The sequence below is a fragment of the Pezoporus wallicus genome, unplaced genomic scaffold, assembly GCF_028554395.1.
Source record: "Pezoporus wallicus isolate ANWC-B61680 ecotype Strahan unplaced genomic scaffold, APGP_CSIRO_Pwel_v1 contig_5069, whole genome shotgun sequence".
NCBI classification, from domain to species: domain Eukaryota; kingdom Metazoa; phylum Chordata; class Aves; order Psittaciformes; family Psittacidae; genus Pezoporus; species Pezoporus wallicus.
Window position 1 is genome coordinate 4012844 of NW_026642361.1, and position 20434 is coordinate 4033277.

Sequence of the window (20434 nt, forward strand, 5' to 3'; positions counted from 1 at the left end):
ACATTCAAAACCCACCTGGACACATTCCTATGTAACCTTATCTAGGTGTTCCTGCTCCGGCAGGGGGATTGGACTAGATGATCTTTCGAGGTCCCTTCCAATCTCTAGCATACTGTGATACTGGCTGGGCTTAAACCACGACACAAACAAACATTGTGCAAACAAAACTTTGCACACACAGAACAAAAACCGATAAAAATTTCCTATTTTCCTATGATATATTTACATCTTACCCCAAATACTCCCACATGAGTACATGTAAGTTGCTTGTATTTATATCCCTAGTTCTTTAATGACTGATTTCTTTTACAGACAAGGTCAAGTTCTATGTATTTGCAATTCTACATTTATTTTCCAGCTAACTACACTTATCTATAAACAACAGATTATTAAGACTACTTTTCCTCTTATTGAATTCGCATCCCCCAAAATTTGGGGAATGAACCAAAGCCTCATATACCTTGAAGAGTCCAGTTGTGAAGAGAGATAACCATGGCAATTAGTAATTAACAATTTGTTCAGGAAACTATTTGGGAAAGGGAACAAAGAGACTCACAATTGAACATGAACAATCTGTCTTGGTTCATTCCTTGTTTGGACAATGATTTATTTGGCTTTGTGGGCACGTTTGCCTTCCCTAAAGCTGCTTTTATGATCTTCATTTCTAGAGATATCTGAAAAGCTAAGTCTGATGTAAAGACTTGATGGATGTCTGCCTAACCAATGCATATAGCTATTACTTTGTGTTTTCCTTCTTTATTACATTTTCAGAATCAAAAGGAGATAAGCATTACCACAAGCCTCTGTTATCAATATCAAGGAGACATACACACAAAAGATGTTTGAACAAAATGAAATTTTACTTGTCAGTAGTAGACAAGCTGCTGTTGGAAAGTGCCAGATAATTAAATTTTAGAGAGAAGCACAAATTTGGGACCTCTCATAGTGATGAGATCTGTCAGACACAGATAAGAATTCGTATTTTAAAAATACACAAGGTTTCATGCTTCATCTTTTTTTAATGTGAGAACAAAATAAACCAGTTGTTTGTGCCAACAGTTCCAACGAGTTTGTAAAGGACAATGTATCACTCTGGTTGGGCTACCACCTTTCTCAGACCCAGAGACAGAAGTAATACATAATACAGCAGGAACTGGTATTCACCCGGTTTATTAAAGAAAAAGCGTTAGAACAGCAGAGGATTCATTTCTCTCAGGACAGTGTCCTAAACGATGGTAAAGAGGCAGCCCCAGAAGCAGAGCAGGGTACCAGAGGGGTGACATGGTTTAGTGAGAGGTGTCCCTGCCCATGGCAGGGAGGGTGGAACTAGATGATCTTAAAGTCCTTTCCAACCCAAACCATGCTATGATTCTGCGTGCTGACTCAAACTGGGCACTTGTCCGTCCACCTCCTTGCCAGAGCCCAGGGCTCACCTGCACCCTGGCACCCACTTTTCTCTTTTTCACATTTACTGGGACACAGAAATTCTGGATTTGAAGTGATATGGAAGGCAAATATTCTTTTAATACTTTAGAGGAAGGAAAATAAATTAATTTTGTTCTTTTCAAAGCCAGTACAAACGCTTACAGACAAAAATTCTGCTACACCATGATCTGTGCACTGAACTTGCTGTGTGGCATGACAGATGGGCTCCAAATTGCAGTGTGGCAAAAAAAAAACAACCCACTACTAGTCTGCATTTCTAGCACAAATTTTCAGCCATACTTCATATCAGTATGGATAAGTACAAAAACATGACATAGAAAATAACATTCTATCTACTATAAGCACAAGTAGCATTTCCTTCAAACATGTGATGTGATATATCCTGTTTATACTTACAGAGGCATTTAGAGAGAAGAGCTCCCTTGCAGTCAGTACTGGACTGCTATTGGAAAACAGATGTGAGATCAGGTTAAGGAAAAAGAACCTCAGGTTTTCCAGACATACCCTAAGAAAATAGTCTTTCCTTTCACTGGCTGCTAACTGTTTGAGAGGCAACTTGTTTGGGGTGCAGGTGGCTAGGGGGTCTGCAGGGGCCCTATGAGGTGCTGGACATAGCCAGTTCCAGTTGGCTCCAATTGACCCCCCTCAGGACACAGCTGAGGGCCTCAGACAAGGTGCCGGCACCTCTGGGAAAGTGTGTTTAAGAAAGGGAAAAAACCTGCCCAGGAGTGAGGGAACAGAAGTGTGAGAAACAGCTCTGTGAGCACTGAGGTGAGAGAAGGAAGAGGGGAGGAGGTGCTGCAGGCACCAGAGCAGAGATTCCCCTGCAGCCCATGGTGCAGCCCATGGTGAGGCAGGCTGTGCCCCTGCAGCCCACGGATATAGTATCACAGACTCACAGTATACCAGTTGGGAAGGAACCTCAAGGTGCATATGGGCCAACCTTTCTGGCAAAGGATGACCTCAACCAGATGTCCCAGCACCATGTCCAGCTGGATCTTAAGTGTCCAATGTTGAGGAATCCACCACTTCCCTGAGGAGATTATTCCAATGGCTGAGTGTTCTCTTTGTAAAAGGATTTCCTCTTGTGCCAGTCAAAATCTCCCTGGGAGTAACTTGTGATCATTACCCCTTGTCTTTTCCATGTGACTCCTTGTAAAAAGGAAGTCTTCTTTGCAGCCACCCTTTAAATACCGGAACATGGTGATAACATATCATATGCACTGAAGGAGCTGCAGCCCATGGAAAGGCCACACTGAAGCAGTTCTCAAAGGACTGCAGCCCATGCAGAACCCCATGTTGGAAAAGTGGAAAAGTGTGAGGAGGAAGGAGTGGCAGAAACCAACTGGTATGAACTGACTGCAGTGCTCATTCCCCACATCTCTGCACGGCTCAGCTAGGGAGACAGAAGAGAACAGAAGACTGAAGCCTGGAAACAAGGGAAGAAGGTGATGTAGTTTTTTTCTTTGTTTCTCACCATCCAAATCTATTTAACTGGTAATAAATTAATCTTCCTCAAGTCGAGTCTGTTTTGCCTGTCAGTGATCTCCTGTCTTTATCTTGACCCATGAGCTCTTCCACTTTATTTCCTCCTCCTGTCCTGTTGAGAACTGGGAGTGCAAGAGCAGGTGGGTGGGGGCCTGGCACCCAATCGAGGTCACCCCACCACGCTTGGGATCAGATGTGGGAACTATTTTTACTGATTTTGGCAGTCCAATTATACAAAAGTGACTGAAGGTCATTTTTCATTACAATGCCAAGCACACTTGCTATAATAGGTGAGGTGAGCAGTACTTGCTACACAGAAAGTAAATGGTGGTGTCAGCACACGCTGCCCCCAGCCACCTTCTGTGAAGGCTCAGAGTTTTGGAGTGGTTTCAGAAGCTGCTTAAACTGATTTAAGACTTTGCTGTTGCCAAAAGAGATCCTGCCCTACTTCCCATATTCACATCACTGCGCTTCCTTGTGTGGCAGCAGTAAGGCTTATCTGGCTGAAAACTGTTAACTTTTAGTGCTGGAACAAAAAGGGAACATAAGTTCATCACTTCCAGTAAAAATGTCATTTTCTACTATCATGAAACTACCCCCTTGGAATATTTCAATCTCACGATTCTGAAAATAACTACCCTCATTAGACTTGGATTACAGCTCTTCCCCTAACTTCAAACTTAAAATGTTCACCCTGATTTACTCAGATGTAAAGATGATCAGAAATATCCTGCTGAGCCAATCGATCACCAAATTTTTTCTACATCACTTGAAAAAACGTGTGATAGGACCAGAGAACTTTCTGAACCAAAATTTATGGTCTACCTACTCTTGTGTCCTTTTTCTGACAAATGACAACATAAATAATTTAAGAAAGTGTGTGACCTTCTGCAGTAGTTATCTGGAAAATAATTCATTCCATGAAAGAATATCCTACCCGCTTATCCATTTATTTTTCCCTACATGTGCTTCTTTTTCTTCCCCCTAAAATCTTGCAATAACTTACTGATAGAATTCAAAACTGTTTTGAATTTTGCCAGCTTCTTGGCTTCATCTTGTAGTACTCTGACAGGCCTTTTATGCAGCCAGTTAAAAAAACCCGATACTCTTCCCAGGTATGATGTGCAGTGCAGGTTCATGCTTTCCCCATAAATCTAGCTTTTACCAAATCTGGTTTTTACTTTTTGCCTGCCAAAAAAGGAAAGAAAATTCATGTCCTCCCCCGTCACATAAACATATGCAGGAGAATGAGCATGTATTTTCTGACCATCACTGATGCTGAGATTGACTGAGAGAAACAGCAAGAACTCCAAGTACCACCTCTGGCTCACTGAGCTGACTGTTTGATTGTTCTCATTTTGTTTAACAGCTTATGTATAATTGCTGCTGGTTTAGACTGTAACACAATAAATGCAGCGCTGCGGGAACAAAGAAGCCTTTTTTTTTGCACCAGCAATTTTATTCTCTTTCTTATAGGGAGAGCAAGTCCTGCACTTGACTGTATTGCTTTGTAAAATTTTATTTTCCCCAAAAATGCCTTTGGTATGTCTGATTCATCCTTAATTGCTAAAACCCAGAAATCTCATTACAGCCTATGTTGCCAGTATAAGATAGCTGAAGTTACTTTCAGCTAAGGAGGTTATATACAGTTTAATAAATTTCAACAAATTAATTAAAGTAAATTTTGCATTTATTGTTTTCCCTATTTTACTGGATGCATGCACTACAGATCTGTGTAAAATTCAATTTTCACTGTTGCTTAATGGTTTCCCTCTAAGATGGAAATTATTAAAGGAGGCAAAATGTATCCATCTTTAGCCTAGAGTTTTTAATTTATCAGCTGAATGTTGGTTCCCAGAAGAGCAATGAAGTGTTAGTTCAGAAAAAAAAGGAGGTCAAAAAATACAGGAAAAAGAAAAAGAAGTTGTGCAAATTATCTGTGTTTCCAGAGACAGGTTTACAGTCTAACAGCCTTTGCTCTGAGACAAGTTTACAGTCTAACAACCTTTGCTCTTAGACAAGTCTGCAAACTCTGGCAACACTGTTCACCCATAGTTTTGGTTTTCATTACAACGTGTTAGTCCTTAATGTCTTGATTTTTGACCTGTCCCATGATAATACGTGAACATCTTTCCAGTAGATATGACTTTGCTGACCAGAAAATGTACTAAATATTATTTAAAAGACAAAAAAACCCAAAACCTGGAATAACTTGGGAAAGTGTAATTTTTCTCAACCAATTCAGAGAACACAAAAGGAACATCCTCTATCTTGTAGGGACCTATTTAACATTAGCTTGTAAGGTATTTTCTTTCACTGAGGTATGCTGAGTATAAGCCCTAAAATTAATCACCAGTTTTCCCCACCAGCAAAACTCACTGACTGAAATTGAAATTTATTTGTAGCCCCACATGCTCCACCACAGTCAATGGAGTTTTACAAGCTTGAGAATGAAATAGGGATTCCAGGATTTCATGCTTGTTTTCATTAGTGGGCTAGAAACAAAATACTACTAAGGCAAGAAAAAGGAAACAATTCACAACTGGCAAGGTTTCTTGAACGAGATGGGGTCAGACCGTTGAGAATGGCTGGTCTGTGGCATCCTGGTTCTGGACCTGTACTATTTACAGCCTCTCTTTGTGCTCTGTGGAGATTCCCCCAGTGCTGACGTAAGCATCACATTGCACTTCTAGCATTTCCAAAGCAACTGCAGTGGAAGTAACAGTTCCTGTAAGAGGAGAACTGCTTTCATCCTTGTTACTATCACAAAATACAAGCCAAGAAATAACACCAAAATCAACACACAATAAATACATCTAAGTGGAAAATAGCATTAAAGGTTAATCAAATCTAAAACACATAAAGGATTTTTTTTTTAACCAATTTAATGGACTTTTTAAATAGGAGAACTCTGCTTAATCATCTGAAATTATTCTGTGTTTCAGTAAGCACTCCCTAATCCTCAGAAAGTCTCAGAAGATAATTCTACTGACTCTGTTTATTACAGTATCCCATTCAACTCTAATTGTAAAGGGTTATATAGACATCAACAACACTCAGAGACTTACTAAAAAACACCTACAATGTGGGTGACAGATTAAGAAGCATTTCTAGTTCAGATTTCTGCATCAGATCTTCAGGTTTTGTTGCATCCTCATATTCCCAGTGTAGATCTGTTCTAAAATTCTCCTGGATTCATTCTTATTCCACTCTTGCTTTAATTTGCTTTTCCACTTAATATTTACCTTACAGACAACTTTATTTTATTTCATATTCCTGTAAATCTTATTGTAGCTCATGGGTATATGTGGATAATCTCTTCAGTAGCAATCCACTTTAGGGCATGAGACAGTCAAATGTGTATGAAGTCCTTCAAGCTATTGTTCAAATGGAAATTCAGCTCTCAGATCCCCAAACATTTGCCTTCATTTAAATTAGTCTGAGTTATAACATTGGTGACTTACTCCCAGACACAGTCATAGACAGTATTTCATATTCTCAGAAGAAACTGTCTGCAACTGAGACACACGTAATAGTGAACAGAGATGGAAATTAATTTTATCACTGTGATAAACATGCTACTACTTCAATCAAAAGTCATCTGCAAGCTTTGGCAGAACAAGAACAGGTGCAGGAGAATTATAAAAAAATTTTTTTTTTTCAATGTCCCTCTCTCCCCCTCCTTTTTCCATGTTCAGCACAGAGCTCTACTGTGTTTTGTTACTGAAAATAAAAGGTAGACTTTGGGCAGAATGACAGCCACTGCTAAAGTCACACGTTGAGAGGTAGTCTCACAACAATCTGTTCTACAACACAAACACATAGTATTATTCTTTCCAAGTGAGTTATTTTCTTTGGGGACAATTTACTTTGAGGACATACTGCTCTGCATTTTCACGTGGCTCTTCACTTGTTTTGCGAACTTTCATCGAGAAGTGCCCTGATATTTCATTGTCTTTATATGTTGCTGCTTTTCATTTGACCTCTGAATGATCCCCACTTCCACAAGATCTCTGTGAAACATCTGCACAAACAGAAAAAGCATACAGAGCTCTAACCCAAATGAAGCCTTGAGGCCCTTGCAAGTATAAACAATTAATTGGCATAGGAACTGCAAAACGTAAATAGAAGCCCTCTAAATATTTTCAGTCTATACAGAAACTCTTTTCCTCCATTAAAAGGAGTGGGTTTAGTGCAATATTTCACTGAAATTGCAGAAAGCCTGGCAATTATAAGGAATCTTAACAGAACAAGATTGTTTCTCTTACTCTCCTCATCCCTGGAAAATATATCAAAGCAACTGGGTGAAGACAGCCCATCTAGGCTATAGCAAACATTGTTTCTTAGATTTAACATATTCAGAAAAGTATCCATGCAATTTCCTAAAAACAGCTCAATCAATTTCAAATAGTTTCAAGTTAAGTAGTACTGAATCAAACCTAAAATGGGTAGTCATACATTTTCACTGTTGATTGCTGAAACAGGTATTTTCAGATGAAGCATTAACAGCAGCAGTGTAACAAATTAACTTCCAAATGTTGTACCACAAAACAGAATAGCTGTAAAATAACTTTAGGACATCCCTAAAAATGTGTGCTCCTTTTCCCTTTACAACAATAGTTACATAGAGATGTAAATTACTAGAATGAAGAGGACTTTTATCTACTAATCTCTATGAGCACTGTACAGTTTTACTAATTGTCTTTCAAAAAAAGAATAAGTCTCTTGTCAATGTAATTGCCTTACAGGAAATAGACTTCTTTGGTAAATATATTTCTATCTAGACATTATTGCTGTCTATCAATAAAATCATGACATAAATTTCATTGCTGGCTCCAGACATCAGAAAAGTGAAATACAGAATCTAGAATGCGAGACTGACATTATAATCACAGCTCCTAATTTCAATGTCCTGTCTACATCACTGGTACAGGCGCTTATGAATGTCTACAGAAATAATGTGACTGCCTAGTGGAGACTGAGGTCTACAAACGCTAATTCCAATGGAACTCGTTAGCTAAAAAGGCACAGAAGACATCTACAACCTGAAAAATCAGTGTAACGTAGCATATGCAGCTTCCATTGCTTGGGATATTCACAGGCAAAAATGTAAGAACACACATGACTGAATGTATAAATCAAAGGCAAACCTAACTGAGAAGTGATCTGTACATTGGTACACAATGGCAGATGCCACAGCATATTTTTTTATGAAGAAAGGCTGCTCAAGATCATCTATGGATAATGAAGCATGACAGCTTGGGATTTGATAAAACACAAGTTGATGGCGAGAGAAGGCGAAGAATACAACTACTATCTGAACAGCCAATAAATGCATACAACCAGTAATTTTTCCAACTTTAATGTCAGTGAGAAATATGACGTGTTACCACAAAATTATATGTTCACTAGTCTAATAGACTTTACATCAGAAAAAGCTGTTTCTTTCAATCATTTACTATCTCCATTTTATTTCTCAGAAAGCACCATGCATTAAAGCATCTAACAGGTTATGGAAGGAAACAGAACCCACATTTGTTTCAAATACCTTATATGAATGGCATCAACGCAGTTTTCACAGGGAAATCTTGAATGAAGACTCTACCAATTTCTAGTTTCTTCACAGCTCAGAAAAAAAAGTTGCTTTTCTCCCTTTAAAAGAAAGACATTCCATGTAAACACTTGCCAGTACCTATGCAGCTGTATTTTCATTTTTGCCCACAAACAACTGCTGCTTTAAAATTCCGTTCAACATTCTTGGTTTGTTCAGTGCCCTTGGGCTGATTGCCAAAAGTTAATTACCATGTGAGTTAATGAGATTGTTAATTTACAAAGAAAAAAACATACATGAACAAGTTTTCTTCACTATGGACTCATCTGGACTGGTTTGGTGTGTTCCAATATTATATATTTCTGTAGATCAGTGAGGCAAGTACAGTGGGGGAGTGGTCACACAATTTCCTACTGCTGTATCCCACAAGGTTCCTTAACTCAGCATGCTCTATGAATTCAGTTGATACCAAAAAGACATGGATTTATAATTGTACCTTTTTTAACTTCTATACGAAACCAGACAATTTCAAACCAGTTTGCATTAAGCGACAAAAGTGACCTAAGTAAATTTAATCTTTAGGCTCAAACAATTTCATGGAAATATTCAGATTGTACTATAGATTATATATATATATTTTTTTTACCTCTTCTCAGCTCTTCTATTTCCCTTCTGTAGAGTCACTTACAGTAAATAAAAAGAATTCATGTTGCTTTTTCCCCATAGCTATTACTAGAAGCTTCAGTGAAGACTGAATGCTTACTGTGCTGGAAGTTGTTTGAAGAAGACTGTAAGAGATCTGTCAGATTTTTTTAAATCAAATCCCTGAGACAGGCAAAGGATGGGAGAGTAAAGCTGTATCAACATGCTTGTTCTACAGATAGAGGCAGAGGTACACAAAATTCAACAATAGGCTGAACGTCACATAAGGAGTCTGGTTTAAGGAACCTACTCAGCCTTAAATGTCTTGAATCCTTGCCCAGTTGCTTAATCATACACCATAAAAGCTGTCCTCAGTCTCCACATCTTACACGTAGTGCTTCTGATTATTTTCCTTAGTAAGAAATACTATCATTATTTCATTTTGCCAGTCTTGGCAATATTTAAAACAGCAAAAAGAATTTTTTTTTTTTTTTTAAGACAAAAAAGCACTGCATAATTCAATAGTTCATTAGTTATTTTAAACAGTTTGGAAACTCTCATTTTTTCACTACTTATGTACTAAGAAATCAATATTGTTAACCACAACAGTAAAAATGATGGAATTACGGAATTTTCTATAAATGTGTATACCTATAATTTCCTTTCTATTTTTTTAGAGAATAAAGCCCATATCAGCAAGGCACATTGCACTGAATTTACAGTCACCAAAGTCATAGGGCAATAGGAATTTAGACCACCAAACAATGTACATTTTCCATCAGAAAACAAAAGAAAGACTAAATCCTTTAAATGACTCCAGGACTTCGGGTTTTAATGAAATAAGTATTAGGAAAAGCTGGTTAAAAAATATTCCAGCTTTCAGAGTCAACAATTATTTTGTACCTTGCGGCTGTCTGGATAGAATATATTTATCAAAACAACAAAGTAAAATCAAACTCATTAGATGCAAACCACATTAAAAAAAGAACATCGCAGCAATGTCCAGCACTCAAAGGGTAATTCAGCCTCTTTCTGAGACTTTATGATAGTCTCTGAGTCACTATTTTTTGTGGGGTGCCATGCTTATCCAGTGCCTAGATCCATCACTCCTGTCTGTGAATGATTTATAATTCATATACCATAGAGAGCCCATTCTCAAAATAAAATAATGATTTTCATGGTGAACTTTTTTCAAGATTAAAAAAAACAGCAAAACAATATTTTTTTTACACCTAATAATGGATCCTCATCCCCCCCTTCCTTTTTTTTTTTTTTATCTTTAGAGCATGCACTATATACTATATGTTCCCATATATTCAAGCATGGCTCACACTGAACTCAATTTTTCTGTCTTTCTGAATCACTTCTCAACCATTCCCACTTCCCTCCAGCTAGGATGACGGCTGATGCTAATGCCAATTATGTTGGCAGCTCTACGTCTGCTGTCCAGATATCCAATTCCTTATTAAATCTGTCTTTCCTAGAGCTCCCTGCCAAATTTCACTGTTATTCAGGTCAGTCCTGGTTCCCCTCCTCCATGTCCCAATTTTATTGCCCACTCTCTGACTATTAATCCATTGCCTTTGACCATAAAACCTTGGCCATCACACCCGCTCCTAAGCCCAGCACTGAGCAGTTTTCTCCCATACTGGCACCCTTCTGCCCACTGGGATCCCAGTAGGGTCCCAGATCCCATTGCTGGGGCTGGTTCCTCCCCACCACACAGAGGAGCTATCAAAAGCCATCACAGGAAACTCTTCTATATATTTTTGTCCTGCAGCACACATATATTGAGTCACTCCAAGGGAATGCCATGACCTTATCATAGCTGGCCTTAGTAATGTTGAGAAGCTTGAGCACACTCAGCAATGACCACAAACAGAGATTTTACATCTTCAGCAATAAAAGATCTCTCTTTCCTCTGAAAATTCTGATCCTTTTAAAAGCTTACGATTTTGTTAATTCTACTGGATATTCACAAGGATGGTCACAAACACATTCTGCTCTGAAATGACAACCTCACTACTAGGCAGGAAAACTAACTCCACCAGAAAGGAAATTTTTAAATATGGTATGAGTTCTTTGTCGAGATCTTAACTGTGTTAAAATATCCTAGCCAGAAGCAAATATTTCTAAGGAGACAGCAGTTAGCCTTTGGGAGTCAGGAAAAGACAGGTAACTCAATCAATGAAGTAAGTTTTAGTATGTTAATAAGGGTAACAGTGAAATGCTGTCCATGTTTTAACAAGAATTTTCAGGGTTTCTTACACATTCAGAACTTCTTTTTACAAGTCCCTTAGGGAGTAGAAGGAACCTCTGTCACTTATTGTATGAACAGTGCATAATAGTTTGCGTAATGAAATTAAGCAGCCTGAAATACATGTGAACATGACTAATGAGAGCAAATGCAGAAGGAAAATCAAGCAGATGGCTTGAGCGTGCTGGAACAGAGTAGCAAGGAGAGATCTGAGTGCCTGGGGGGTTTGCAGGACACATATAGAAACACAAATATAATCTTTGCATTTCTGTATAATACTGCATCTGTCAGCACTTCAACAGTCCATAGATCACAAGTGAGAGCTTGCCAGAATACTAACAGTCTCGGTGGAAAATCTTTATGTGCCTTTCACAGAGATGCAAACTGAAAACAAAAGGAGAGGGGTTTGTTTTGCATTTTGTGTCTTGCATTTTTAACTGCATGAAAAGATAATTCAGCTAGTGGCATATATTTAAAGAATGAGTCTTTCTCCACCAAGACTCTGGTTCTCAGAGACCTCCCCCAGAATACAAACATTTGGGGGAAAATAGAGAAAGACAGAGAAAGAAGGCAGCAAGTATTAAAAGATGGTAAGAAAACGCTTTCTCATGAAGAAAGGTTAATGACCTTATGAAGTGTGTTTAAAGAAACACAGGAAAATGAAGATAAAAACAGTTTGCTCTCATTGCTTTCTTGGAAAAAATAATCTGTCCACAGAAAAGATTAACTGTTCAATTCTATAATTCTAGCTGAAATGAGGATTACCAGGCAGTTTCTCCTCAAGAGGTATTTCTTGGCTGAAGGCATAATTATGTTCGGCATGCAATACATAACTTATGCTGGCTATTTAATTCTGCAAACTTACTGAATTGCCTACAGTTATGGCATAAAAACCAAGCAAATTCAGACAGAAAAAGTATCAATCTAAGCAACTTTACAATATCATTCTTCTGTCTTTGCTACCACAAATGGTTGGGATAAAATGCCTTCAGACATATGTTTTCTGATAGCTGAGATTTATTTTTTTTTTTTCACCAGAAAACATTGCTTGATGTTTTTGAAAGAAAGAAGACACTCTACCTGTGGTCGCAATATAAGGACAACAAAGTAATTTTAACCAATGTTCAGAAGAAAACTATTTAATTAATCTGCACCTGTTGGTATGTATAATAGTCTGTTCCACTGTTGATACTAATGTTACAGCTGTAGTCCACCTACCACATCTTTGATTCTAATATACTCTTATTATTTAGTGCTTACAGTACAATTTAGCAGTGCAGAATACTTTTATTTACACAAACTAGAAAGATCCAAGATTCAGACATTCTTTAATGCCTTCAGCTAGTTTTCAAAATGTATCTCGACACTGTGTATTTTTCTTTTTTAAAGTTCAGATTTTTTAGATTCACAGAAAGATACTGAACATGGAACATCACTATTCAGCAGAATAAAAGGAACAAACCCCACAAACCCCAAAACCTTTTAGTTCTAGAAGACAGTAATGATATTTCTTTACTATTTTTCCACTGACTTCTGACTATGTTTTTATCTCCTGTGCTAAACAAATGCCATTTCTATCAGTCTGAAGCATATTAAAGTTATCTCCAATCTGCAACAAGCACAGGAGTCTCTAAATATCTGGCATCTGTAGACCAGCAAGATCTTTCAGTCAGCCTTGACCTAAATTTATCAGGTGACATATGCAGGGATGATCTCTTTATTTTACTACAAATGATTCTTAATTACACTGCAGCACAATTTTTAAGCTTCAACCCAAAAAACGTTATGTTTGTTACATGATAAATTGCCTTAAACAAGAACTGTAATCCACAGGTATCATTCCAGCCTTTATTACTTGTATCAGGTTTCCCTCTGACCTTCCATTTTAAACCTTGGCTTCTATTCAGTCACCAAAATCCAGTTTATCTCACTATCCTTGCAGCTTTCTAACGTAACTTGTGTTAAATATAAGCACCTATCACAGTGCTAATAAAAACATGGGGTTATTAATCTCAATGCATTTTACTAAACAATGCTCACAGAGACCAGGCATGCAAGAGAGTTTTGTGAGGAAAAGTACCAACTGACATTTTCTATCTTGTCACTGCTGTAAAAATTATATTCTCCTTCTGCAAAAGTGTTTGCAAATAAATTCATTTGTAAAGCTGAGTTTCTGAGATCTTCTGAAGTAATTCGTATCAAAACAGAGGGCTCACACTGCACTTATATATCACTTTGGTATATTGATGTATATAGGAAAACTAGCAACTATAAAGGAACCTAGTGAGAGTAAAGTGCAAAACAAACAAAAGAAGGTGGTTCTTTGTTTAATAAGTGGAAGATCTACAAAACTCTCGGAAACATTTAGGGGTAAATGAACATTTTTAAGAGTTCTGTAGGGAAACTGAACAAGAACTTGGAAGAGGGATTCATTGAGAGTCAGAGAAACCACACCGGGTTCAAGAAATCCCTTGAACTGAGAACAATCAGAGGCTAAGAATTTTTCAAGAAACAAGTGACACATCCTCACTCTATTCCTCCCTTCTTTGGAAATCTACTATGCCTTGTTGGAGACAGGATGCTGGACTCTGTAGGTCCCAGGCTATAAGAATCCCAGGGATCATTCTTCTGTTCTAAGGAGAGATGCTCTGAATTTGACGTATGATTTTGCCTAAGCAAAGGCAAGAAAAAAGATTCCTTCATATTCCAGAAATTAGTCAAAAACACTGCATGACACATCTGCATCACCCACTGATCCTTAGTATTGCATGCAAGTCCATTTCTACTCAACAAATTCGTACAGCTTAAACTAAGTATGACCACGATTATTGTTCCATAAGTAGTATTGTGACTGCTCCTTGAGTACAAGCACTCAGTCATCTAGAAAAATAAATTATTAAAAAACATGCATGAAAAAGCTTCACAACTATACTACAAGTGAAATGCCCTTGAACCTTCCAAATAGTAATTCCGTAAGTACTTCAAGATTAAAATCTGCAAGAAGGTCATTTTAACATGCCCACATTTCCTAGTACTGAAACTGGTGAAGGAAAAAGGTAATAGTAAGTTTTTGATCAAATTCCTCTCCTTATATAGCATATACTAGTATAAGGCAGACAAATGTAAAAACAGATTCCAACTGGATGGTCTAAAAACTAGGAGGAACTACACTTCATCTTACCTGGTAGAGCAAGTGCAGAACATAAGGTGACTGTAGGACAGAGTCATGTAGACACAAAGATTTATAATTGTCTGATCTGGTAACAGCAAATTTGAAATTCATTCTTTCCCTGTATATTGCCTTAGATGTCCATATGGTAGCACATAGCTAGACATTTATAAAAAATTTACCTTGATGACATGTGGTCAGTATCTTTGAGTTGTCACACTTAAAGTGCCTGTCCTCACATGTCACTATTTAAGTCATCCATGTTTCCTAGTCTCTCTTGTCTCAGTAGGGTATCTTTCGACTTTCTTTTCAGATATATTTTTTTCCCAGGAGACTTTGGACTGAAATTCTTGTTAAAGTTACACACAAGTAATGAAGGAAATTCTGGTGTCTTTCTCTATTTTCTAATCAAAAGCAGGAAGCAATAAATACACACTTTGGTTTGCACTGGCAAAAATACCATTCTTGATCGTGTCACTTAATTGACAGAAGTCTAACACAGTTTTTCTAGTACCACCCTATCTTACTGGTCTTTGTGGAAAATTCTGTAAAATTATTACCATCTTACTTCCACTTCATTTATGTATAGATGTTATTGAGTAACATTCTCTTGCTTTAGCTACATCTCGGATCATTAACATTAATTTTTCTACTATAGAAAAAAGCAGACTGTGACAGACATGTTGCTTTGCTATATGTTTTCTTCCTCCGCATGAATGCTGAAGTACGCAATAAAAAATAAGAATCAATAGTTCGCTACAGAGTGAACACATCAATTTTATGATTTCCTTACATTGTGCCAAGTCCTATCCTCAAACTTTTATTCTGACCTCTCTTACCAACCCAATTCCATACTCATTCACTTGCTGATCAACTCATTCACTTGCTACTGGGGAACAATTTCAAGCTTAAACTATGAGTGTGACCTTCAGCTTATAAATGCCATCAAACACAAGATCCATCTGATAGTATAGAACTCACTACGGAAGAAAACAAAACAAGTATTTTCTTTCATGCTACAAGTGAAAATAACCCAAACATCAGAACACATAAAACTAACAAGGTGACAAAGGAAGGGTTAGGTTTTGAGGGTCTGTCTTCCAGATATGCACATTTGCTCAATTAGCAATTATTAAAGTCAACTGATGTGACCAGCTGACAACTTGCAATGCCAAATTAAGGGTTTAATGCTCTTTGCCGACATCCAGCTGATGTACAATGTGCCACTCTGTACCTAGAAAACTCTTGGTTTTTTAAGATGACAAAACAATCTTCACAAAGCTTTGGCAATAGGAGCTCACAGTTAATTGAGATCCTGTACGTTATCTCAGGTTGGACTCTCTTCAAAACAATAGTTTATTAGCCAGTTAGGCTGGAAAAAAGGATTTGCCTCTACAAACAGCTTTGAGGAGCCCAGTTACCATTCTTCTCACATACACAAAGGAAAACAAAAACAAATCCACTTGCAAAGCATTGTTTCTCAACTGCAACATTTGAAGGGAAGGTTGCTATTTCCTCTGGCAAAGACTTGTGAACATAAAAATAAAAAATGCTGTAGTCATAAAACCAGGAAAAAATATACAATCAAATTAGAAATCTCAAAAGGCATGAATTTATCACATGCGTGCAGGCAGAGCTCCCTCACAACTGAGGATCAGATAAAGATTTTAATTAGCTCCCTTGAAAATTGGTGTTCGTATTTAGAATGAAGAAAAAGTTCATCATCACTTCTTTTCCATCCAATATCCAGGAAGGTGCCTTGTCAGAATATGCACCAAAACTCTACACTCAGGCAATGAACAGGTGCACACATAAAGCAGTCACACCATGGTAAGTTGCAACAAAGAGTCCTTTAAGAGTGGGAGTGCTTTGCATTTTAAGCTTGGAGTTCATATTGCCCAATTAGGCACCACAGCTTAGATAACTAGTTTTTACAGTTGCACTTATTTGGAAACAGGAAAACACTGGAACATCACTGCCACCTCACAACAGTGGAACCAGGTTTTCAACAGGAATAATATAAAGTATAACACATTTGAGATTTGAAAATTATTTTAAACAAATACACAACATAGTTAATTCTGCCTTGACAGAGGAAAGAGTGTGAGGCCCACATATTTTTTTTTAATCTGTATTTTCTATTTTTAACTTTCACATATGCTATATGCCTATAGGTAAATTAATATTAACATATTCATATGCAATTCATAATTCCAGACTAGCCAAGATGTGGTAAAGATACCATTTTAAAATTATTTTCATTTGTCTTTGAAGTACTACTTTCTTAATTATAAGGAAATATCAAATACCTACCTAACAGCAGAGGAAACCAGTCCATACTGCCTCTGTGTGGGTGCATGTGAAATGCAGTAATGCAGTTTTATTGCCTTTTAGTTTTTTCCTAACTAGACATTCTGAGAGACAATGGGATGTTACTGCAGATCCTTTTATTTCTCTCAAAACTTAAAATAGAAAGTGAAGAAAACAAACATATACAATTTAACTTTACTACTGCTTGATTACTTAAGTACCAAAAGTAAGTTCACACTCTTTGGCATAGTCCCCATGCAATGGGCACCGTTTTTGTCATGACCAATGTCTCCATAAACCTTCCAGCCAATACTTTAAAAATACCACTAAAAAAAAATCCACTAAAAACACACGAAAATTCTCCTTATTTTGCTAAGGATTTCTTGAGGTTTGTCCATATTAGGTGATCAAATTTAAAAGGTGTTTAATAACGTGTCATAAAAACAAGCACTTGCTGAAAACCTCCAAAAGAATATTAAGTGATGCAGAAGATTTTATCAGAGAAGTATTACTACAGTGTCACAAAAAACCCAATGGCCACTGACATAATCACTTTATTACACAACATTTGTATCAATATTACTCTTTTTTCCTTTTGTTTTCAAATTTTCAATCAAATATTTTTATTTTAACTACAGATGAATTGAAACTACCACTTAATTTCTAGTTAGCAGCTTTCTGGCTATCTCTAAACAGTGGAATTCAGAAGGGCTCCCAAATTTCAGATATTATGGTGGGTTGATCCAGGTGCCAGACAGCCATTCCACTTCCCTGCACAATTATTCCATTTCCCTGCACAGAGGAGAGATTTTGATGTACAAAAGAAAGAAAAACTCATAGATTGAGATAAAGTTCATTTAGTTAGTGAAGGAAAGAAACAGGGAGAAAGTATACACAAGTGAAGGAAAGGCAGCCACTCCCTATCCCCCACCAGCAGCCCAATGCTCACTCAGCCTCCAAGCAGCAACTATGCTGGAAAGCCTACCCCCCGTTTTTATTGCTGAGTATGACATTATAAGGTAAGAATACCCCTTTGGTCAGTTTGGGCCACCTCTCCTGGCTGTGATTCCTCCCCGACTCTTGCACATTCTTCGCCTACTGGCGGGGGACAAAGAGAAGGCCTTGATGCTGTGTTACAACACCGGTGTACTATCAGCAGTTTTAGTTACTAATCTAAATCAGAACCATATGAGCTATGATCAAGAAAGTTAGTTCAATCCCAGCCAGACCCAATACAGACACGCACCACAGTTCATGTCTCAGTTTGCCAGGACGAGGTCTAACCACATGCAACTATCTCTCCCCATTTTCTTTCTCCTGTCATTTCCATCCAGATTTCCAGGCACACTGATGAACAGGCAACCAGGATCCCAAAAAGCACTAATCATGTAGTCTCAATGTAGCTAGCTATTGAGCTCACAGTCCTCAAATTAGATATCACCTGCGCTGCCACCAGTCTCATTTCCACCCCCTTGACATTCCACTCTCCAAATTCCAGAACAAGAAAAATTATTTAACTGTCTGCTCCAGGTGGTATGTTACGCATTCTATACACACCTCATGTCCACGATTATTACCACCCTTCTCCCTTATTTTTTGGAGGTCTTTCTACTTTCTCCAACTTCTTCTCCTTAATTTGCAGCCTGTCATAGCTTGGCCAGTTCTTGATGATCTCAATCTTGGTGTATTTGACATCTCTCTTCTACTGTATAGATTCCTTCCTTTTCTGTTAAAAATCCAGCTATCACCCAGCCCAATAAGGAACTACACTGTCATATTCTGTTAGTATTTTTGAGCAATTTTGTGCTTGAATGGATGTCATGCAGGTAAGAGCTTAATAACAGCCCTTATGGATATAAACACAACTTCTAAAGTTTGTAGTAATACATATGTAAAAAGAAGGGGAAATACAATTAAGTAAGTAATTCTGATTTTCCCATCCTCTCCAAGTTTACTTCAGGAATGTTAAAACACGGCCAAAATCATATTTTAGGCAAAACTTAATTTCCAGTATAAATGGTATACTGCATTGCATTCAAGGAAACAGAAGGTTGACTCTGTAGTGGTGTCAGTCTATATTGAACTGAAACAAATTGAAGAAGTAATTCATAATACAATAGAATTCTCAGCAGTTGCACATGCTCTCCAGGCTATTTAAATATTCTATAAATAATTGCTCAGAAAGATACAACTGACAGTGTGCACAGACTGCATGATGAATCATCAGGTAGTTTAAGTAAAATTTTGCTTGATTAACTGTTTTGTTTTTAAACCACCTGCACCGTATAGTCTTATGTACCAGGACAGATCAAATTGTTCTCATTCTTTGTTTGAAAACCAGACAAGCTTACAAATGATAAGTTTTATTGTATTGTGAAATCGATGCCAAACTGAAGAGCTGTGTATTATGTGATTCCGATTATCTATTTTTTTGGCCAAGGATTTAGTATCAGCCATTGTTATAGATGAAAATAATCCAGATTTATCAGACCTCTAACAGCTTTGTGTCATATGGAAGCAATTTTACTTTTATGTCACCCCATCTTTAAAATACATTTACTAGTGCTCTTGAAATGTATTTTTTCAGTTGATTTTTTTTTTGGTCAGCTGACAACCAAACTGATTACACCTAGGGTAATTTCAGATGAAGGCATATATTATGAACAGAGCACACTGATTTGACTCAAAGCGTCAGCGTAAATGTTGCCAGTGCTTGCACAACTTCATTTAGATCAGTGGATGATGTATATAGATGTCTAAAGATGCACAAAAGCACCTAATGGAGTTTATAAAACCATCTAAATAAGTAAGCATCTTATTTCCACAGACTTTCATGGAGTCAGGCACCTCTTACACTTAGTCACTTCAGTAAAACCTACTATATGTTTCCCTTCAGCTTTGCTCACCTCCAGATATTTAACATTATCCTTAACAATGTCAATCAGAAATCTCATTTTCCAAAAGATAACTGTTAAACTTTAATATTCAAAGCAATACAGCAAACCTTAAAATCAGGGTACAAAAATCTATTTGTTACATCTTTTGACAAAAATAACACCTTAGGTAACAGAATTAGCTTCATCTCCAAGTTCTGTAATTGCAAGGTTGTTCTTCCTGGCATACATACAATTTCAGAGTACTACCTTTATATAATATATTACTACACAGTGTTTACATTATACCAAGGTTTTCCCTTCACATGTTTTCAGGTTTTGGCTCACTCTTAAGAATCTTGAGTTACAAATGAACCGTATAGAAGATAATTTTTTGCTGTCAGTATTGTAGATTTATCTCACTGCTGACATAAAATGACACTAACAAACTTGCTGACCACTTGGTTTCACTTGTTCATTTAAGGAATTAAGGATGCAATGAATGTTTTTTAACTGTTCTGCTTGCTGGTGGGTTGATTTTTGGGAAGAGGAAGACAGTGAGGAGGGAACTGGTTACTTCATCTTTTGTGTATTTATGAGGTCCTAGATCATTCTCTGCCACATTTTCCCCAAGTAAGTAATACTCATTCTTCAGCAGAATCACAAGGTTAAGATCACAGTCTTGGTCTGCTGGGAAC

The 20434-nt window shown here is 37.4% G+C and overlaps 1 protein-coding gene across 4 annotated transcripts in view; it reads right to left on the reverse strand.

The window, feature by feature from the left end:
* Positions 1-20434, reverse strand: part of SYT1 (synaptotagmin 1) — a 357216-nt gene that overhangs the window by 264131 nt on the left and 72651 nt on the right. For 2 of the 4 annotated variants that reach the window (XM_057429546.1, XM_057429543.1), the window contains exon 1: positions 8483-8604. The exons of 1 other annotated variant lie outside the window; for it this stretch is intronic. The gene's annotated coding sequence lies outside the window, so the exon portion shown is untranslated. Of the gene's footprint in view, positions 1-8482; positions 8605-20434 lie in introns of those variants that run through there. One more of the 4 variants, XM_057429545.1, reaches the window with a different exon arrangement.